Source organism: Salmo trutta, chromosome 20 (genome assembly GCF_901001165.1).
Source record: "Salmo trutta chromosome 20, fSalTru1.1, whole genome shotgun sequence".
NCBI lineage: Eukaryota > Metazoa > Chordata > Actinopteri > Salmoniformes > Salmonidae > Salmo > Salmo trutta.
The window spans coordinates 39,909,250-39,930,354 of record NC_042976.1 but is presented as its reverse complement, the minus strand read 5'-3'; the positions used below and the strand labels follow the sequence as shown (position 1 = coordinate 39,930,354).

The following is a 21,105-nucleotide window of genomic DNA, read 5'->3' as shown; positions in this document are numbered from 1 at the left end:
ACATTTTGATTACTAACTTACGTTTGTCTTGCCAACTTGTGTAGAATTCACCCTATTGACACATTTCTCTACCAACTCAGAGTGTTGGCAGAGGAACTGTGTAGAAGAAAGGGTACCTTCAAAGCAGGAACAATTCTTTCCTAGGCAGTGTTTGTATGATCCTGGATTGAGGCAGTTGGCTTTGTTTGAAACTTTTGAAACAGACACCTAACCTCGACTTGGGTGCAAGCAGCAGGCTTGAGGTTCCTAATAACCCTTTTAGTTTCTCAAGCACTGTTTACACACCAGTTCAACAAAATATAAAATAGAAACTATAGCTGAGATTAGCAATGAACGGCATTCACATAATGACAGAAAGGACACAAGATGAGTTGGATAACAAAGGAAGCACTCTATCATGTAGGAGCTATCTTCCTTTATGTACAATCAGTGAACGCATGACCATGTTTATCTCTCAATACCACAAGGATGACGCTAGTGAAGTTTAGTCTAGTTTGTGTAAATTATTTAAATCTCAGTTGGTACTCTCATCATTAGCTTTCTAAAATACTTCAACTACACTCAAGGCTGTAATACGCTGACGGGCAAGCGACAGGACTTCCGGTTTCCGAAAATATCCACTTTTCAGTATGTTCAGACCACATAATAGGGCAACTATATGTGATTATACAGATATACAAATCACAATATATCACATTATTTGTCTGTATAATATAAGTCTAACATTCATTTGCATGAGACAAAGTCTACTTGATCTATAGTTATTGCTATAGTATCCTATGGTGCCATTGGTGCCAATGAAATCTAGGTTGCAGCGAATTTATATTCACACAGCTTCTAAGGACATATACATAAGGTTTACATACCAAATTTCATGGCCCCATGTCCATCGGTTCAGTTCTTATATCCCTGGTGTGATATGGTGCCATCTAGTAGTGTAGCGTGGCCCACTTTGAATGCAGCAACTAATCATTCTGAAATTCATTAGAGGCTAATTCATTGAGTCTATGTACCACATCTGAAGTCAATCTGATTTATGGTTCATGAGAAGATTTTTGTAAATATTTTTAGCATTAGCATATGTGCTAGTGTGCATCTGTAGGTACAGTGCAGTCATATTTGAATGCAACAACAATTCTTTCTCAAAACCATTAAAGACTGAGTAAATACAAAATCTGACATATGATTCATGAGGAGAAGATGATTGCAGATGATTTTGAGGATGTGTTACTGTACATATGCAAATAATTGGTTGTTAATAGTTCCCTTGTTTGAGATATAAATACCAAATTCAGTGTGGTTGATTTTAGGGACATCCATGATAGCGATGACAAGTTTCAAGTTGATATGCCAATGTGGAGTGGTATTACAGTGGTTTAAATAAAGTCTGATTTCCTGATGTATCAATAACACAGCCTTCTCTCAAACAATCCCTTAGCTTTTCTCAAACTGGTGTTATTATTTGGCTGTTTTTCAAAGGTTTTCCCAAATTTCCAAGATGGAGGAAAATCTATCCTGACAGACCTCATGGATCCTTGAGGCAAATGTGTTCAGCGTGAGGAAAGACGCCTACATACAACGTTTCAAGTATCTAGATGAAACGGAGCGGCGGATATGAGGCTTTAAGTGAGACTGCTTATAATTACGCCATCTATAGGCTATTGTGCCAAGTTACTCATGGCCTCTAGTTTCTGTGTGACCATTTTTTTTTTTAAGAGACCAATCTATGCTTGAGTCATTTGACCAGGTCAAGGGTGGAAAATGTATCTAAGAATAGCAATTAAAAAAATGTAATCGAAATCAAATTTGATTTGTCACATACACGTGTTTAGCAGATATTTGTGTTTCTAGCTCTAACAGTGCAGTAATATCTAACAGTAATATCTAACAATTGCACAACAATACACACGAATCTAAAGTAAAGTAATGAAATTAAGAATATATAAATATTTGGGCGAGCAATGTAAGACAGCATAGATTAAGATACAGTAGAATAGGATAGAATACAGCATATACATATGAGATGAGTAATGCAAAATATGTAAACATTATTGAAGTGGAGAGTGATTCCAAGTCTGTGTATATAGGGCAGCAGCCACTAATGTGCTAGTGATGGCTATTTAACAGTATTTAACAGTCTGATGGCCTTGAGATAGAAGCTGTTTTTCAGTCTCTCGGTCCCAGCTTTGATGCACCTGTACGAACCTCGCCTTCTGGAATATAGTGGGGTGAACAGGCAGTGGCTCGGGTGGTTGTTGTCCTTGATCAGCTTTTTGGCCTTCCTGTGACATCGGGTGCTGTAGGTGTCCTGGAGGGTTAGGTGTCCTGGAGGGATAGGTTATCACAGCTTCGCTGTGAACCCCTAAATATTCAAAGAACTAAATTGGTAATCCGCAAAAATTCTCCAGTCACTCCGAGAATGTAATCACATTGTCAAATAGCAGTTTACTCATTGTTTACTCTCTATTCCCATTGGTAAACACGTTATTATTATTATTATTATTATTGTACTTTTTACCCCTTTTTCGTGATATCCAATTGGTAGTTACAGTCTTCGCTGCAGCTCCCGAATGGACTCGGAAGAGGAAACGGTTGAGATCCATGCGTCCTCCGAAATACAGCCCTGCCGAGCCACACTGCTTCATGACACACTGCTCGCTTAACCCGGAAGCCAGCCACACCAATGTGTCGGAGGAAACACCGTACAGCTGGGGACCAAAGTCAGCGTGCGTGCGCCCGGCCCGCTACAGGAATCGCTAGAGTGTGATGGGACAAGGACATCCACACTGGCCTAACCCGGACAACGCTGAGCCAATTGTGAGCCGCCTCATGGGTCTGCCGGTTGCGGCCAGCTGCGACACAGCCTGGGATCACTGCGCCACTGGGGAGGCGCCCCATTGGTAAACGTTTGTTCCCTCTGTAGACGTTCAGACCATCAACACACCACTTCAACCAAGTTATTGCAGTGGGCCATTTTCATTGCTGTGAGTTTAGGTCTAAAACACTTTGCCAATCTCCATCAGTTGATATAGGACAATGATCACACAGAGCACCTTTTGATGGCACTAAAAAACTGCCTTTATCACTACTACAGCGGGTACTGTGAATGTGACACTGTTGCAGTCAGTGACCTGCACTGGGCATGCCAGAGTCTGTCTGTACTGTAATTGATATTCCCAATAATCCCTAGCGAGTTGCCGATAGAGAGGCTTGTGGCTGACTTTGCAGAAAATTCACTTGGCATGGCTCAAAGGGGATGACAGGAGTTTTGGTCAGGTGACATATGTGCTTTAAGGCCAACATCATCTGTTCAAGTGGTTACCTATACAGAATGCACAGTGCCTTCAGAAGGTATTCATACCCCTTGACCTATTCCACATTTTGTTGTGTTACAGCCTGAATTCAAAATGGATTAAAATTATGTTTCTTCTCACCAATACCAATGATGACCAATGACCAATACCAATAACGATAAAGTTATTTTTTTTTTTAGAAATGTTAGCTAATTTATTTAAAATTAAATACAGAAATATCTAATTTACAGAAGTATTCACACCCCTGAGTCAATGCGCTTGTAGAAGCGCCTTTGGCAATGACTACAGCTGGGTAAGTCTCTTTCTGGGTAAGTTTCTAAGAGTTTTCCACACCTGGATTGTGCAACATTTGCCCATTATTATTTGCAAAAGTTCTTTCAAATTGTTGATCATTTTCAGGTCTTGCCATAGATTTTCAAGTAGATTGAAGTCAAAACTGTAACTCGGACACTCAGGAACATTCACTGTCTTCTTGGTAAGCAACTCTAGTGCATATTTGGCCTTGTGTTTTAGGTTGCTGCCCTGCTGATAGGTGAACTCATCTCCTGGAAAGCAGACTGAACCAGGTTTTCCTCTAGGATTTTGCCTGTGCTTAGCTCCGTTCCATTTCTTTTTTATCCTGAAAAACTCCCCAGTCCTTAACGACTACAATCATACCCATAACATGATGCAGCCACAACTATGCTTGAACAACTGGAGAGTGGTACTCAGTAAGGTGTTGTATTGGATTTGCCCCAAACATAAAACTTTTTATTCAGGACAAAATGTTAATTGCTTTGCCAAATCTTTTGCAGTATTACTTTAGTGCCTTGTTGCAAACAGGATGCACGTTTTAGAATATTTTTATTCTGTACAGGCTTCCTTCTTTTCACTGTCATTTGGGTTAGTAACTACAATGTCATTGATCCATCCTCAGTTTTCTCCTATCGCAGCCATTAAACTCTATACCTGTTTTAAAGTCACCATTGGCCTCGTGATGAAATCCCTGAGTGGTTTCCTTCCTCACCAGCAACTGAGTTAGGAAGGATGCCTGTATCTTTGTAGTGACTGGGTGTATTGATACACCATCCAAAGTGTAATTAATAACTTCACCATGCACAATGATCATGTTAAACACTATTATTGTACACAGAAAGAGTCCATGCAGCTTATTATGTGACTTGTTAAGCACATTTTTAATCATGAACATATTTAGGCTCGGCATAAAAAGGGGTTGAATACTTATACCCGCTTTTAATTTTTAATTAAGTAGTAAAAATGTCATCAAACATAATTCCACTTTGACATGATGGGGTATTGTGTGTAGACCAGTGACAAAACATCTCAATTTAATCCATTTTAAATTCAGACTGTAACACAACAAAATTTGGAACAACTCAAGAAGTGTGAATATTTTCTGAAGGCACTGTATATCCTGCAGTGTGGGAGCTGTCACAGTCAGGGTTGCTTGAAACAAATATTTTTGTACAGGCATGAGTGAGACTCATTGCTGCTATGAGGGCCAGTGGGGATGTTACTGAAGAGAAGACGTCCCTGCACCACAATATCACTCCCCTCAAGTGTTCGTCAATAATTTTCTTCCAATTGTCAAGTGTGGCTGTGCCTTGACATGTTTTGTGAGGTATCTTTAGTAAATTCCACACTCCAGCTGTATCTTTCAAGCCCTATATTAGCATGTCAATTATGTTGAATGTAAACATAATGTATATTATTTATCTAATTTCTCTTGAGCTTTTTACATTATTAGGAAACCTGAGCAGAATGATTGATGTCCACAGAATTTGTGTGGCAACACCTCTCAGTACTGAGACAATTTCACACAGAAGAGAAGAAAAGCTCAACTCTTCAGCACCTTTTGGATTATGTTTATTGATGGGTGGCTGGCAATATCACAGACAGAGACCTCTATCGGTTCTGTCAAGCTGCAAGAGTAAATTGCTCTCCCGTTAAGCCAGTTTAATGAGAAAATTTGACTGGTATTAGCTGGGACCTAGATTAACTATTGATTTTTTTTGTGGGAGACTGTAGACTTGCAGTCAAAAGAATGTTGTTTCAGGTCTGTCCACAGAAAATCTTAAGTAATGTGTTAGGCTGGGATGTTCTTATCTAAAACATGAGGAATGCAATCACTGCACAGTGTTAACCACACTAGAACACACAGCTACTCACCCAACGATCAGAAAGCCATGTAGTCATTAACAAGCTGTGTACATTAAACAGGCTGGGAATGTGTACATTGTTGATCTGCCCCTGTGGTGTGGTGTTTATCCCTCATCATAACGCTATCCTATTTTCAGCTACTCTCTCAAGGTAGGCCAGTAATTGCATCAATTAGCGGGGATAGTGAAACAAAAACACACGAGCAGCCCCGTAACAATAGATAATGGTTGTATTTTCAAAGACGGAGACAGAGATAAATGCTCTGGATCTTCCAGCTCCATTAGCGCCCATTTTAGCCCAAGATTAAAGGGCGTCTCGTGGAGGGTCTTGATGCCTGGAACAGGGCAATATTGGTCAGGAGTGGATGAAAGGATCAGAGGTAGAGAGAGAAAGAGAAAGAGAGTCAGAGAGCAAGGCAGTCCTGCAGTGGTGGATAGTGATGAAGATTGAACAGCCTGCAGTGGGGTGAAGAGGCCGCTCCACAGGCCAGTGAAATTCACAGCAGCAGAACAGACCTGCTTTTGGGAAATCAAAGGAATTTTCATCAAGGGGGAAGGTCTCTTTATCTCTTAACTATGATAAGGTACGGTGCTAATGGACGTGGGAGAAGGCCACTGTAGACACAGGCAGTGGAAGAACGAGCAGGGTGTGGATCCATTGGAAACTAAGGGAATATATATATATTTATCGCTCTGGTGTCTGCCTGAAATGTCATTAGTCAGAGCAATTCAATTCAGCCATAGACTTTTAGGGAAATGGGAAAGGGATAGGGGACACTTAGTCAGTTGCAAAAGTTAATGCGTTCAACTGAAATGTGTCTTCTGTATTTAACCCAACCCTTCTGAATCAGAGAGGCGCGGGGGGCTGCCTTAATCGACGTCCACGGCACCCGGGGAACAGTTGTTGCTGGGGGTTAACTGCCTTGCTCTTATTTGAAAGATGCATGCTGGGTTCCAACTGGAGGAAAGAAGTATAGCAGCAATAATTCGATTTCGCAGATTTTTTGGGTTCTTTTCAGATGAAGGACAGATTTCTTCCTCCGGGTTTGGTGTTCTTCTCAGGAGCTCCATGTGACTATTTCAGTGTGTTCCCTGTCTGGGTCCTCTTGAGGCTGGTGGGTGGGTGCGTCATATAGGTATGGAAATGGATGGTTTGATTTTTCTGAGACTCACATGTTAAAGTAAATGCCAACTGTAGAATAGTAGATGAAATCTACTAATAACAATATTTTCACCTGCTTTACTTAGTCTTGCATACAGTAGCGCATACACTCACTGGCCATTATTAGGTACACCACCCTGTTCACGAAAATGGTTCGCTCCTACAGACGGTGAGTCACGGGGCCGTGGCTTGCTAAATAAAGCATTCCGTTACTGTTCGATTGAACGTTAGAAAGGGCAAAACGAGTGACCTAAACGACTTTGTGTGGTATGATCGTCGGTGCCAGTCCCCAGACCTCAACCCAATAGAGTATCTTTGGGATGATATGGAACGGACTGTTCAAAGCATAAATGTATTGCCGTCCAATCTGCCGCAACTGAGTGATGTCATCGAGTCAGCATGGACCAATATCTCTGTGGAACATTTCCGACACCTTGTAGAATGGCCTGAAGAATTCAGGCTGTTCTGGAGGCAAAGGGGGGTCCGACCCGGTACCAGATGGGAGTACCTAATAAACTGGCCTGTGAGTGTATATATTGCAGATATTACAGACTCAAAAGTAGCAACAGTTGATGTTAAAATGGCAGAAATATGTCTTAAATGGAATCATACAAAAGTACTAAGACATATTTACACTGCGACCCATATACGGGTTGAAAATGGATGAATTGGACACGGATAAGCACCTAAATTGGAACGCAGTGTCTGTACAGCAGAGTTCCCCAACTAGCGGCCAGGTTGGTTTTTATTTGCCCCCCTCAAGTCCTCTGAGCAAAAACAAAAAATTACTGTTAGGGTTGGACATAAGACTTTAAGAACACCAGTAAGTGATTATAATTTTGTAAATCTGTTCCCAAGTATTCCCACGCACAATACAGAGACACGTGATCATATCCAAATGTAAGCCAAGTTTGCAATGATTATGTCTTAGTCAAATATTATCTGTTTGGGATTCGAGGTCAATTTGCAGTCTATAAATGATTTGTAATTATGTTCTGGCCCCCCGACCATCCGTTCAAGAAAAAAATCGGCCTTTGGCTGAATCTAGTTAATGATCCCTGCTGCAGGGCTGGCATTATGGGCGGACCTTAGGTGGCCTTGGCCGCCCTACCGTAACTCCTTGCCCGTCCAAATAAAATGTTTAATTATTGATCATTTATTTGACCGATAGGCACACCGACAGAACGACGCATCAATCTCAGATAAATCCGAGCGAAACAGCGTCCCTCTGTCTCAGTATGCGTAGACCATGTATCTGATGCTGTCAGGACAAAAATAGTATGACATGTCATACTCTTTTTAACCAAACAGCATCAGATACATGGGATAAATATAGTAAGACAGAGGGGAGCTGTTTTCTCACTTGGATGCTTTCTCTGGTGAGATAGTTTCAGCAGAGAGGAAGAGGCGAAGCGAGAAGGCTCACTCTCACAAATATGTCCGGAATAAGCCCAATACGTTTCCATAGGCTTAATATGCAGACCTAAGCTTGTCGCCTGCCTTCCTGCCTTTGGCACAATGACTCCCATTGTTAGTGCAGAGACATTTTGTCATTATACAGATCTCTGGATTCAGGCAGACACTTGCGAATTGGAAAAGAAAGTTGGGGTGTGCACAGTGCACTGTTCGGATGCTAGCTTTCCCTAAAATAAATTGATTGTTTTGCCAAAATTCTATAATTACTCCTATCTAAATAAAAAAACTTCACCAGAAAGCATGACTTAGCCACAGAGGATCATTAGCTTATTTAAAAAAAATAGCTGCGGATTGTTTCAAACCGCAAGCGTGTAGGCCAATGCCTATTTGGGAAGCCCGCGTGTCAATGGGCCTAGTTAATTATTGAGTTGCGACTGTAGTGAAAATCATCTAAAATATGTGTGAAGATAATGTGTCATGAGTATGATTTTAAATGTTAAGATGGGAAGGGGTGTGTGGCTGAGATATGGCACCTCCAGAATGCATCAGATCTCAAGAATGCGCTCAGCTGTCTCCCGTCAGTTATCACACGTTCATTGTGTGAATTGTTTGCCTCTTTGATTGTTTTATAAATTCCCCATTACATATGTCACCAGTAGGTCTAGTAAGTGTACCGTTAATCCTCTGTCATTTGGTTACGTTAAAGCCTGTTATTAATCAGAAGTAAATTAGAAGTCATTTACAGCTCTCATTCTCGGAGTGGAAACGTTGTTTGCAGAGTCACAACCTGCTACAATTGTGAGAAACAAACAAGTTTTGGTTTGTTTCATAATCATTTATGAGTTTTGGAAATGTTTTCATAGTTTTTTTGTTTGGAGTTCTCCACGTGAGCAATGAGCAAGTGTCTGGTTTCTCTGTCCTAATAATTTTAAGGGAGCGCACGCACCTGAGCACGTGTAGAAGTACCTGGCCTGCTGCATGCACATCTGGGAAAGTGCCCATTTGGGGATGTCTGAGTTCTGATTGTCTTAACTCACCACGTTCACCACTAATAAGCTGAGCTTCTCAGTAATTTTCTGCACCTCACACAGGAAGTCAACGAAGTCCGTTGTTGCGTTGTTTGGATGAACTGTTTTGTCCTCACCTTTACATGCTGACCGCTTGCGTCGCGTGTGTGCTTTGCAAAATAAATGTACACATACATGTTATTCAATCATTGCACCCACACTGCTTGCACACGTCAATGAGCGTCTGCGTAGCCAGGTGATAAAATAGAACTTGGTTTGTGACGATTGACGCGCTGCAAGTCCCGCCTGTCCAATCTCCTCATTGGTTTTTAGGAGCATATACCCACGTGGGTGATTGAAAGATGAAGTGAGGTTCACACTCCAGTCCAGTTGGTGGTGGTAATGCACCTTAAAGTTGATGGCCAACCGCTATATAAAGTCCAAAGAAAAAGAAGAAGCCTAAAGGAGGACAGATTACTAGAAACAAACTCGATTTACCTTTTTATCTGTGGATTAATTGTCAGAGTAGAGGACCTTGTGCATTTCAGGTAAAATAACAACCCAAAGTTTATATGCCAGGACAAATTAGCTAGCAACAGCAAGCTAGATAGCTACATTGCCATACATGTTTAATGCTTTTTGACCCGTCCCCAAATGAATATAGTTGATCCAGAGTTCGTTTTGATAGTTCAACCTGAGTTTCCTGATCGCATCTGGTGTGGGTGGACTAAATCAACATGCGCGTGATGCCGGACGCACTCGCGCGAGCGGTCTGGTCAGCATGTTGGCCTAATAATTTTCCCATCATCTCCAAACCATTCCCCTTTAATTGCTATCATGGCTATACATATGCCCTATCCATGTAGGCCAATTCCCACGAGTGTAAGGGGTTTTAATAATTTCTCATGGAAATAAATCACATGGACATTTTGGGCCACATCTGGGAAAGAAAGGGCTCCTTTTTCATTTCATTGTCAATGTTGAGGTCTATCATGCCTGTAACACGCTCCGGTGCACTGCACTGCAGATTTGGAGGGGAGGTGCGGCACTTCAATCACAGGATTATCTGTCACGTGCGCGTCTGTGTGTCTCTCAGTATGGGTGGAACTGGTGATGTGCGTTCACATCTGATATCCAGTGAGTGTCGAGGTGTTTGTCTCTGAGGGGATTTGCAGGGTCGACTGTTGTTTGACCGCACTAAAGAAGTGCAGCCGGTGTGAGACAGCTAGCTAGTTAGCGGTGAGACCTTGAAGTAGTTATTTCCCTTGCTCTGCTTTTGTGAAGCGATAGGTATCGATGCTTCGTGGGTGACTGTTGTCGATGTGTGCAGATGGTCCCTGGTTCGAGCGCAGGTTGGGGCAAGGAGAGGGACGGAAGAAATACTGTTGCTAAGGAGAACTCAGAGAGACTAGTCAATGTAGTAGAGCTCTGCTACCCGACCCACTCATGACTAAATTGATCACTAGCTGATATTTTGAAGCTGAGTTGTTTGCTCGTGCTCTTCGGTGCGGTGTCTCTGTATTGTCGTATCTTACTAAGATCGTAACATGGTATCAGAAGTGCTTCGACATCGTCAAATATAAGACCAGAACATTGTCCAAGTCGACAGGAGACATTATTTCACAGATAATAATAGTGTTCCTTAATTTTTGTCAAAGTTGAGAGTGATGAAAAGTAGCTAGCTAACTTCAGACTCTTTCATGTCTTGAGAGCAGTCCAAGCAGAGCCGTTGCTATGGATATTCACATGCTGGAGCGGGAGCAGCGCAGGGAGCAGGGGAAAGATAGTATGCATTAGCTACTGGTTTCTACTGGAAGATGCTTTTTCTGATTTTGGATTCGGGCAATAACTCAGTGCTCATCTATTACGAAAGCAATCGGGCTCGGGTAGGTTAGGGCCTGAACATCATGGACATGGGTAGGGCTTGGTCTTCAAATTCATGCCCGTGCAGGGCTCTACTGTGCAGGCCAGTCTGTGGTGGAGTGTGTGGCATCAATAACCCAGTTCTCATCTATTACTGCAGCTCTCTCATTACTGCTTCTGAAATAACAGGTCATCCAGTGTCACTGGAGGTCACAGGAGGTCTCTGGGTTAGGACTGAGGCGTGTCGATGAGAGGTGACCTGACGGTGCTGATCGAACCCTGGCAATCATCAAAGCCTAATTGCAATGAAAAGTTTCCTGAATAACATCAACTGTAAGGCTGGGAATTGCCAGGGACCTCAAGATACAATATTATAACGATTCTTAGGTGCCGATATGATGTTGCAATTCTCACGGTTCTATATGTATTGAGATTCAATAATGCAAAAAAAACATTTTGTTGCGATTTGATGGTCCAAACATATTGCTCACTATACAGTATGTCTGCTGCAGAGAGACAAGAGAGAGCCATAATAAAAACCTGTTTTGATCAGTCAGGGAAATAAAAGTACTGAAAACATGTTGGCTCACTATTTAAAAAGAAGATGGAGAATGGGATGAAAAATACCTGAGTTTTGGCGCAAGTACAGCCGACTAGCGCCAGCTGGCTCAACCTGGGGTAGCAAAAGAAAATGAACTTGGAGTCAAATATCGATACAAAAATATTGCGATATGTAACTGTATCGATCCCCCCCCCCCCCCCCCACCGTCGCTAATCCACGGGCCTCAAGGGGGTCTAGTCAAGTAGTCTAAAGTCATGGTATTAACCAATGGGGTAAAAATGGCTTAAGTGACAAATGTCAACGTCTTTTCAACCAAAAATACATATTTTCAACATCTTTTAAATGTCTTGTGCTCATAGGGACCCTAGATTGAAATCTATTTGACGGAACGTAGGCTACATGATGTTCCTACTTGTTTAATGTCCATTCTTGAGAGCGTCTTTGCACTAATGATGTCTGACAGGCTTTTGTGGGGACGTTTTGAAGCTGAAGGTTAATGGCTGTGTATCCTAGAGCTCTGAGAGAATCAGGCAGTGTCTTTCAGCTGCTCTGCTGCTCTTTGTATTTAGAAACCGTATCCACAGTTACCTGTTTCTCACTATAATTGGTGTCCAGGAAGCTATCGTTACAGGACGTTTAGACAAAATAATGGCTGATGTCCTTTTCTGATGCCCCTAAATTGAAAACAGTGACACCTAAAATCACATTTTGTTGCTTTAAAGTCATTATTGTTGAAAAAATATTATGAAAGGGGTGGAAATGCATGTTTATGTATGAATGTAATAATTGATGTATTAATGCAAAGCTTATGCAAATCTATTTCTGTTTAGTTTATTGTTTATCCCTCTATTTGACATGGGCAAATGTAATTTAGTTTTCAGTCAATAATTGCTGGAACACAAGATCACTGAGAAGGATGTTAATTTGGATTTGAGTACTTAATTGCCTAAAGAACCTGTCAACTTATTACAATTCTTAAGCCCTCACGTCCAGCAGTGTTTTGGAAGGGAGAGTTAAGTGAATGAAGAGTTGCAGAGAAATGCTGAGAAGAGGGACACATGACCACACATGACTACACACACACACACACACACACACGGTAGCATGCCAGCAGCAGCCCTCCCACTGCGATCCATCACTTTACATGTCAAACTGCTGTAAATGCTGTTGAAATCTATTTTCATGCTAAACCGAGTTGGGCTTCCAAACCAGGCTTATTAAGGGTTTTACAGGATTACGCAATCACGTACAAGCATTTTTTGGGGATCTGTGTTGAAACGTATCTATGGCAGAACAACAAATGGTCAAATGCATTTACAGAACTTCTGATCATTTTCTTGCCTTTGTACCCGAGTTGCAAATCTTAGACCCCCTTTTACAAAACTTGAAATAGAAATGTCAACAGTGAATACACAATTCACTGTTAAGTGTTTTCTTCACAGAATATGAACACATTGTTTTCATCAGAAGAGAAATGTGAGCAATTGTGTTCACTGTTTTCAGCAATCAGTAAATACTAGAGCACAAAAAGTATGTCACCAAATCAGTGTCATACCATGTAATATATAGGTAAAGATCTAGCCAATGGGGAATGTCTAGTTGTTATGATTTTTTACTATATTGAGGACCTGCAGAGATCCAGAAAATGAAGTCATAAACTTCAACAATGTGATCTTCCATTCTCTAGCTTTGCTTTGGTGTGGATTGAAGCCTATAAATTCATATCAGTTGTGTTCCTCCATTCACCTTTCCTTATTTTCTATTGTTTGATTTTGTTTCTGTGTGCCAATGGAAAGTCTACAAAACTATGCGCAGACCGACCTGTGTATTGAATACATGGAATTGGATTGTGATGAATGAATCCTGTACACAATGTGCTTCTTTTTTTTTCTACCAGGAATAATATTTAATTTGATGTGTATGAAATTGTTTGGTGAAATATGCATAAAAGGATAGTAATTGTTCATAATTCTGCTCCTTTGGATAGTTGTACTTCCAATTTTGATCATTATGATTTAGTGACTGCAAAGAAAATCTGTTCATCTACTGGAATTTTAAAAGAGATAAGTATTAGTGCGGTTCATCTTTTTGCAGACAGCCGTCTTCTTTTTACGACTGCGTTTGAAATGTTGAAGCTATAATATAGTTGTGAGGAATGTATTTATGTTTTGAGAAGGTAAGTACATTTTTAAAACCTCATTTATTGTTTCGCAAAAGGCCACAGAGTTCTGTGTCTTCTGGACTCTGTTTCGCAGAAGGCCACAGAGTTCTGTGTCTTCTGGACTCTGTTTCGCAGAAGGCCACAGAGTTCTGTGTCTTCTGGACTCTGTTTCGAAAATCGACGAAATTGTTCCTAAAAATGCTTGTACACAATTGAGAAGAACTGTAATGCCATGCCTTAACATCAAGTGCCAAGCTACAGTGGTGCACAAACTATGCATATTATTCACACCAATCTTTACAGTTGCTGTTTATGTGGGAAGGTGAATTGAGATGTTCTTGATTTGCTATCTAATATGTTGCTAGGTAGAAATAAAGGAATAGGGATTGCTCACATATTTCACAGAGTAGCAAATGCACTATTGTCATTGTATTTTCCCCCCATAATAAGGTGTCAGGTTATTAGGAACATTCAACCCAACAAACTCAATTTCCATCTTCATTTTCTGTGATGAGCACAGATATTTGGTTATACTGGGGGAAATGGACTTGTAAGCAGTAATATGGGGTTAGTTTCACTAATGGCCCATGGTGTACACTTCTGAAAAGTGATTGGTGATCATTGCATGATTGGTCAATTGACCACTGACCTGGGGCATATGGTTCATGGGAGATATAAGTGTGACAGACTACCTATGGCTATGGCCCCTTCGATTGGTATTGAGACACCGTCAGCTAAAGGGGACTGTGTTTCAGCGGGGATCAGAATGATTATTCTCTGCTTTGGCCTTTGAGTGTGAATAGAATTATTCCTCAGTTACCACAGACATTGTCCTCTTACACCTTTTCACCCGCTAGTGAAATCCAGGGCTGCAATGACATATCTCTCAACTGTCTGGGCTCACCCAACGAACTGCTCACCAGGATTACCTCCTCTCTCTCTCTCTCGCTCTCTCTTTACCATCACACCCTCTCTCTCTCGCTCTCCATCTCTCTCTCACTCTCCATCTCTCTCTTTCTCCCGCTGTCTGACAGAATGATTATAGGACTCTCTACCTACTCTAGGACAGACTTGTGCTGCTGCTCTTTGGTCTCCAATAAGTTCTCCCCTCAACTCTGGCAGGTGCTTGAGACGGCATTAGGTAAACATCCACCTGGGTGAATATTCGAGCAGTTTGCTGTTTACCAACTGATGTGATACTGAGAGAGAAGCTGTACTGTCTTCTCATCGCCACTTTCTCTCAATCTAGATCTGGAGCTGAGAGAACATGCCATGAGTCAGAGTATTTCCGTTCTGTATCTGAGAGGTCTTAGAGCAAGCCAGCCAGAAACCTGACATCAAAAGAATGCACACAAGGTACCAAATGAATATTGTTAAGAAAAGTGTCACTGTTTTATTGTGTGTAATATCCACGTCTGAATTCCATAGTTAACGGCTTCCTTTTCCCTTTACCAAACAGTCATTCCGTTTTTACTACGCAGAAAAATGTGCTTCGCTTATTAACACAGGACTGGTTGACTAGGAGTTTATCGACGCCGTTTAGTTTCCTTTCGGTTTTATTTATGGACTTCTGCAACCTCTTGCACGTTCCACCATTTGCGATTACAGGAAGTTTATTCTCAATTGGAGTCATCTGAGAATCGCAGTCACATCACTGTGATAGAAGTGTGGACAGTAAATATGATAAATGTCCTTCTGTAATTACACCGCGGTTCCAATTCACTAGTCATTAACTGCCTGCGTCAATTAATATCTGTAGAATGACTCATCCTTTTGGCAAAGTTAAATACTGAGATGTGACCTACTGCAAATGCTGGGTTGTTGGGTAACAACATCATTTACAGCTGATGTCTTACAACTCACAAATAGAAATGTATGGTCGAGCATGTATTTTCATTAACAGAAGGCTTTCATACAAAGAGCTCTCATGACAAATCAGATGACACATGTTGAAATGCACAACCGCACACAAACTCTTGATGATGACATCTTCGATATGGGAGGACAGATCGGGACAGTTGTAAATCATGCAGCGCATTATGTCGAGATCACAGATTTTGGAGAAACAACAAATGTCGGTACATATAAGTGTCTTATATCGGCTGAAAGATTAAATTCTTGTTAAGATAACTGCACTGTCCAATTTACAGTAGCTATTACTGCGAACAAATGCCATGCTATTGTTTGAGGAGAGCTCCTAACAACAAAACTGTTTTTTCACCACGATAGATGTGATACATTCACCTCTGAAGGTGAAATTACATTCTGCAATCTTGCTCTGATTTATCATCCAAAGGGTCCCAGAGATAATATAAAGTGTTGTTTTGTTAGATAAAATCCTTTAACATATCCTAAAAAGGTCCATATAGCATGCACGATCGATTTTGTATTTCCACTCGTTGAATTTGCAAAGAAAGGAATCTGTGAAAATTTCACCCTAAATGTTGTTTCAACGAGTCAAATCACGTTCGTATGTATTCCTCAGAGATCCTAGAAGGTAACAAGACTTCACTATATCAGTAGGGGTGAAGTATGTCCTATAGGACACCATATTTGGTCAGAGAGCAACGCCTTCATGGCACGCCGATGACGCGGGCGGTCATCTCTTGAACAACTATCTTTGTCAAATAAGCACCAATCGGGGTCAAACAAAGCTAGTTAGATAGCCAATGAGCTGGGCTTTGTGGGAGTATCCGGAAACCATGTATATGTCGTAAAATGTAGCTACTAACCTTGTACGACAGCATGCCTTTTCAATTTGGACAAAAATTTGTTATGAAGTTATGAAAACTGGTTGTTTTGCAAATGTTGAACTTATAATATGGCTACTAATACTTGGAAAGCTAAATCAAAGTCCAAGTATACAGATTTGACGATATTCTTGCAGAAAAATGTTATATGAATGCAAATGGTCCCGTGTGGCTCCTGTGTGGCTCAGTTGGTAGAGCATGGTGTTTGCAACACCAGGGTTGTGGGTTCAATTCCCACGGGGGACCAGTACGGAAGAAGAAAAAAAAATTATGAAATGTATGCATTCACTACTGTGAGTCGCTCTGGATAAGAGCGTCTGCTAAATGACTAAAATGTAAATGTCTCCTTCACGATTTGCCCAAGTGTACCAGGGGACTTCACACTAAATCTTGTAGTTCACTCATACTTCAAGTTATCCATCTGAAACTTTGTACATACACTGCTGCCATCTTGTGGACACTATCGGAACCAGAGTGATAGCTAGAACTGTGACCTATCTCTTGCATTTCAAAGATGGTGGTAGAAAAAGACCGGTTGGTTTTTTTCTTTGCATTTTCTTCTACCAGATCTATTGTGTTATATTCTCCTACATTCAATTCACATTCACATTTACACAAACGTCAAAGTGTTTCCTTTCAAATGGTACCAAGAATATGCATATCCTTGCTTCAGGGCCTGAGCTACAGGCAGTTACATTTTGGTATGTCATTTTGGCGAAAATTGAAAAAAACAGAATCATCTCAATTCACAGAACCATCTCAATTCATTCATTCTCTTGAGCTAGATTGTCAAATCCATTGATGAGTGAATAAATATATACACTGACGAGTGGATTTGATGCCTGTCAATGCTGTCAACCATGGAAACATCCTAATCAGGTCAGAAACACTTTCGTAAGAGAATATTCCATGATACTAATATCCCATAGAGGAGCATGCATCAGTACATTTACATTTTACAGTACATTGGCTAAAAGAGAAGTGAGATGCTGCCACAGCGTTGAAATCAAACCATTTATAGCAATTACAGAGCATGTTCTGTCATCAGTGTCAATTAAGATTTGGACGAGAGGACAATATCAACCGTATGTAGTCTATTCTTAATTATGTATTCATTTAGTAGTCAATATTACAAACTTAGGCCAAAGTCTACCTACCTAGTAATATGATTTAGACGATCAGATCGCCTGATGATGAACTGTGTATAGTATGGGCCAAGAACAGATGCTTATGCAGTTGACCTTCAAATTGTGACGCTATTGCATCTGTGCAACAGAGTGGAAAGGTTACTCATGGTCTGGCATCAGTGTAATTTCAAAATGCATTATATTCTCCTTCATTTGGTAATGCAGTGGAATTACCACTAGGCATTGAACAGCCTTGCTCCCATTGCACACAATTATAGTTTCCCGTCGGGAAACATTGAATTTATATTATTGAGTTAAAGGCTATGTGGTGAGCATTTTCCACTAGTGTTATTTGAATTGCCTTATAATGCCTAATGGTCTTTAATTAACATGCTGAATTAATGAAGTATCAATAATAATGAATTACATTGCTAATTCATATACCAATGGTCTGGCTAAGCCTTAAGGTTTTCGACAATTAATTTGTGACCATTTAGCAATTAAGTGATAGCACATTAATTATTTTTATTGAAAGAAAAAATAATCATGTTCTGTGTTGAAATCATGTTATGTGTTTGTGGTGAAGAGTGTCAAATTAGTCTGTGGGGATTTTGCCTTGGTCTGATAATTATCTCAAGTATGAATAAAAATTCAGCCTGAGGAGGATGTTGGAGTTTGATCTCTGCTTCAAATAAGAAACTATTTGTATTCATCACAACATCAATTACTTTGTAGCTTGTGATCTATAATACCTGCAATGAGCACTGATTTCCCTGTTTCTGTCAATAGCTCTTTAGTCCACTGGAAAAAAGAAGAATTGATTGACGTGCATTTTCGGTGAAATACTGTGAATCTCCTGGAACGATTCATAGGATCATCTTTGTTTGACTGCTCACCACAGTGACTCATGTCTACAGATGAGGCTTTATATTGAATGTATGTGTAGTAACTTTTCTAAATGATATACATTAGGTCTACTAATATAAATCATGTAAATTGATACCCCGTTATATTTTGTAAAAATCTCAATCATGTTTGTGAAGCTCAGTATAAATCACCCCAGTGTCACTCAAACCTGGCAATGAAACTCTGATGAATAACTTTGACCTTAAGGAATGACTATGTTAATACAGTGTGATCAATCCAGCCTAGAGCGAATAATATAAGGTCACCAGTAGCTAGGTTTCCATCCAATCGGCAACAGATCTTCATGCGACTATTCAAAAATAAGCGCATTTTCCCACCAGTGGTGTTTTTCCACCAAACAGACTTGTTGCCGATTTAAAAATGAGTGTGTGATGACGTACAGTAGTGCACACAAAATGTACTTTTTCAGTTACGTTTTCATGTACCCAAAACAAATTCTGTGTGTTCCATTGCTTTTTCAACTCTACCAATAGTTTTGTCACAAAAACTGTTAAATAGCAAATGTGCCTACTCTGGTCTTGGCATGTGTGCTCTAGCCAACGAGCTCACAGGTAGGCTGCGGGAAGGCTGTACGGATAGGGTTGTCTACATGACGAGATTATTATGGGTAAGAGCGAAACTATTTGTATTTGTCAAACAGCAGTCAAGCATCAATCACCATGTCACCAGAATAATACCCTCGGTATTTATTGGAAAGGAGCATCAAGATCACCGTGCACCATCCTGTGAAGTTCATGATAACTTATTTCATCTGTAGCCTAATAAACTGTTTGGTTTCCCCGAGTCATAGTGGGAGAACCACACACCATATAATTGTGTGACTCCAAGTTTACTTCGATATAATGGTAATATTTGTACATAAAGGCTTTTGCACCAAAATTTCTCGCATAATACATTTTTCCCGACACAAAAAAATCCCACCATGTCGAATGAACAAATTATGTTATAAAATTGTACCGAAACGACCTGTTTCCGTCACAGCTGCCATGATTTTTTTGACACAGTCGGACTTTACTCACATAAAAACTATGGATGGAAACGTGGTTAGAATTTTTCGAGATTTGCAAAGGCCTTTTGAAGAATATTCAAAGCCGTATTCAAATTCCAAGTGCAGTTATGGTGTCTCTTCCATAATTATTGTCATTAAGGTAATATTTCCTCAACAAAAATTGGTTATCCACATTTTTGTAGTTACGAGTCCTAGTGTCTAATGTTGCTTGGAACTCTACCAGTCCATGATTTACATGACTGTTCAAGTCCAGTTGCGATTCAGTCCGACAGTTTATGAATGGTCATATTCCTTTCTCTAGACAAAGGTGTCAGGACAATTAAGTGGTGGCCTAATCATCTAGGAGAGGCTTTTGTGTGACAGTGGTTCTCCTCAAGCCCAAGTAAAGCTCAGCCACCGGAGCTGCTAAATTAATGACCTTTTTACCACAGCCTTCCTCATTTTAATGAATCAATATCGCCAATCAATTGGGTCTGAATTATAGTGGGTAATTAAGAAGACGCACCATTAACACAGGCCGCAGGGACTCCTTGTAGCTAGAGGGTGGATAAAGCTTGGTTGCCCACAAATGTGTCCATTACCCTAAGCCTACAAAAATGACTCTAGTTCAAGGGTTCATTTGTGGGATGTGGCTTACTGTATATATACCGTTGAAGTTGGAAGTTTACATACACTTAGGTTGGAGTCATTAAAACTCATTTTTCAACCACTCCACAAATTTCTTGTTAACAAACTATAGTTTTGACAGGTCGGTTAGGACATCTACTTTGTGCATGACACAAGTAATTTTTCCAACAATTGTTTACAGACAGATACTTCACTTATAATTCACTGTATCACAATTCTAGTGGGTCAGAAGTTTACGTACACTAAGTTTACTGTGCCTTTAAACAGCTTGGAAAATTCCAGAAAATGATGTCATGGCTTTAGAAGCTTCTGATAGGCTAACTGACATAATTTGAGTCAATTGGAGGTGTACCTGTGGATGTTTTTCAAGGTCTACCTTCAAACTCAGTGCCTCTGCTTGACATCATGGGAAAATAAAAAGAAATCAGCCAAATTGTAGACCTTCACAAGTCTGGTTCATCATTTGGAGCCATTTCCAAATGCCTGAAGGTACCACATTCATCTGTACAAACAATAGTACGCAAGTATAAACACCAGGAAGGAGACGCGTTCTGTCTCCTACAGATGAACGTACTTTGGTGCGAAAAGTGCAAATCCATCCCAGAACAACAGCAAAGGACCTTATGAAGACACTGGAGGAAACAGGTACAAAAGTATCTATATCCACAGTAAAACGAGTCCTATATCGACATAACCTAAAAGGCCGCTCAGCAAGGAAGAAGCCACTGCTCTAAAACCGCCATTAAAAATCCAGACTTGGGGACAAAGTTCGTACTTTTTGGTCCGATGAAACAAAAATAGAACTGTTTGGCCATAATGACCATCGTTATGTTTGGAGGAAAAGGGGGAGGCTTGCAAGCCGAAGAACACCATCCCAACCATGAAGCACGGGGGTGGCAGCATCATGTTGTGGGGGTGCTTTGCTGCAGAAAAGACTGGTGCACTTCACAAAATAGATGGTCTCATGAGGAAGGAAAATGATGTGGATATATTGAAGCAACATCTCAAGACATCAGTCAGG

General features: G+C 40.6%; 2 protein-coding genes across 3 annotated transcripts in view; both read left to right on the top strand.

Annotated features, from left to right (window-relative positions):
• Nucleotides 1-21,105, top strand: part of b3galt1b (UDP-Gal:betaGlcNAc beta 1,3-galactosyltransferase, polypeptide 1b) — a 121,073-nt gene that overhangs the window by 24,508 nt on the left and 75,460 nt on the right. The window contains exon 1 of one of the 2 annotated variants that reach the window (XM_029703269.1): nt 14,976-15,000. The exons of the other annotated variant lie outside the window; for it this stretch is intronic. The gene's annotated coding sequence lies outside the window, so the exon portion shown is untranslated. Of the gene's footprint in view, nt 1-14,975; nt 15,001-21,105 lie in introns of those variants that run through there. 2 annotated transcript variants of the gene reach the window in all.
• LOC115156373 (xin actin-binding repeat-containing protein 2) overlaps nt 1-21,105 on the top strand; it is a 114,266-nt gene that overhangs the window by 65,349 nt on the left and 27,812 nt on the right. The window lies entirely within an intron of this gene.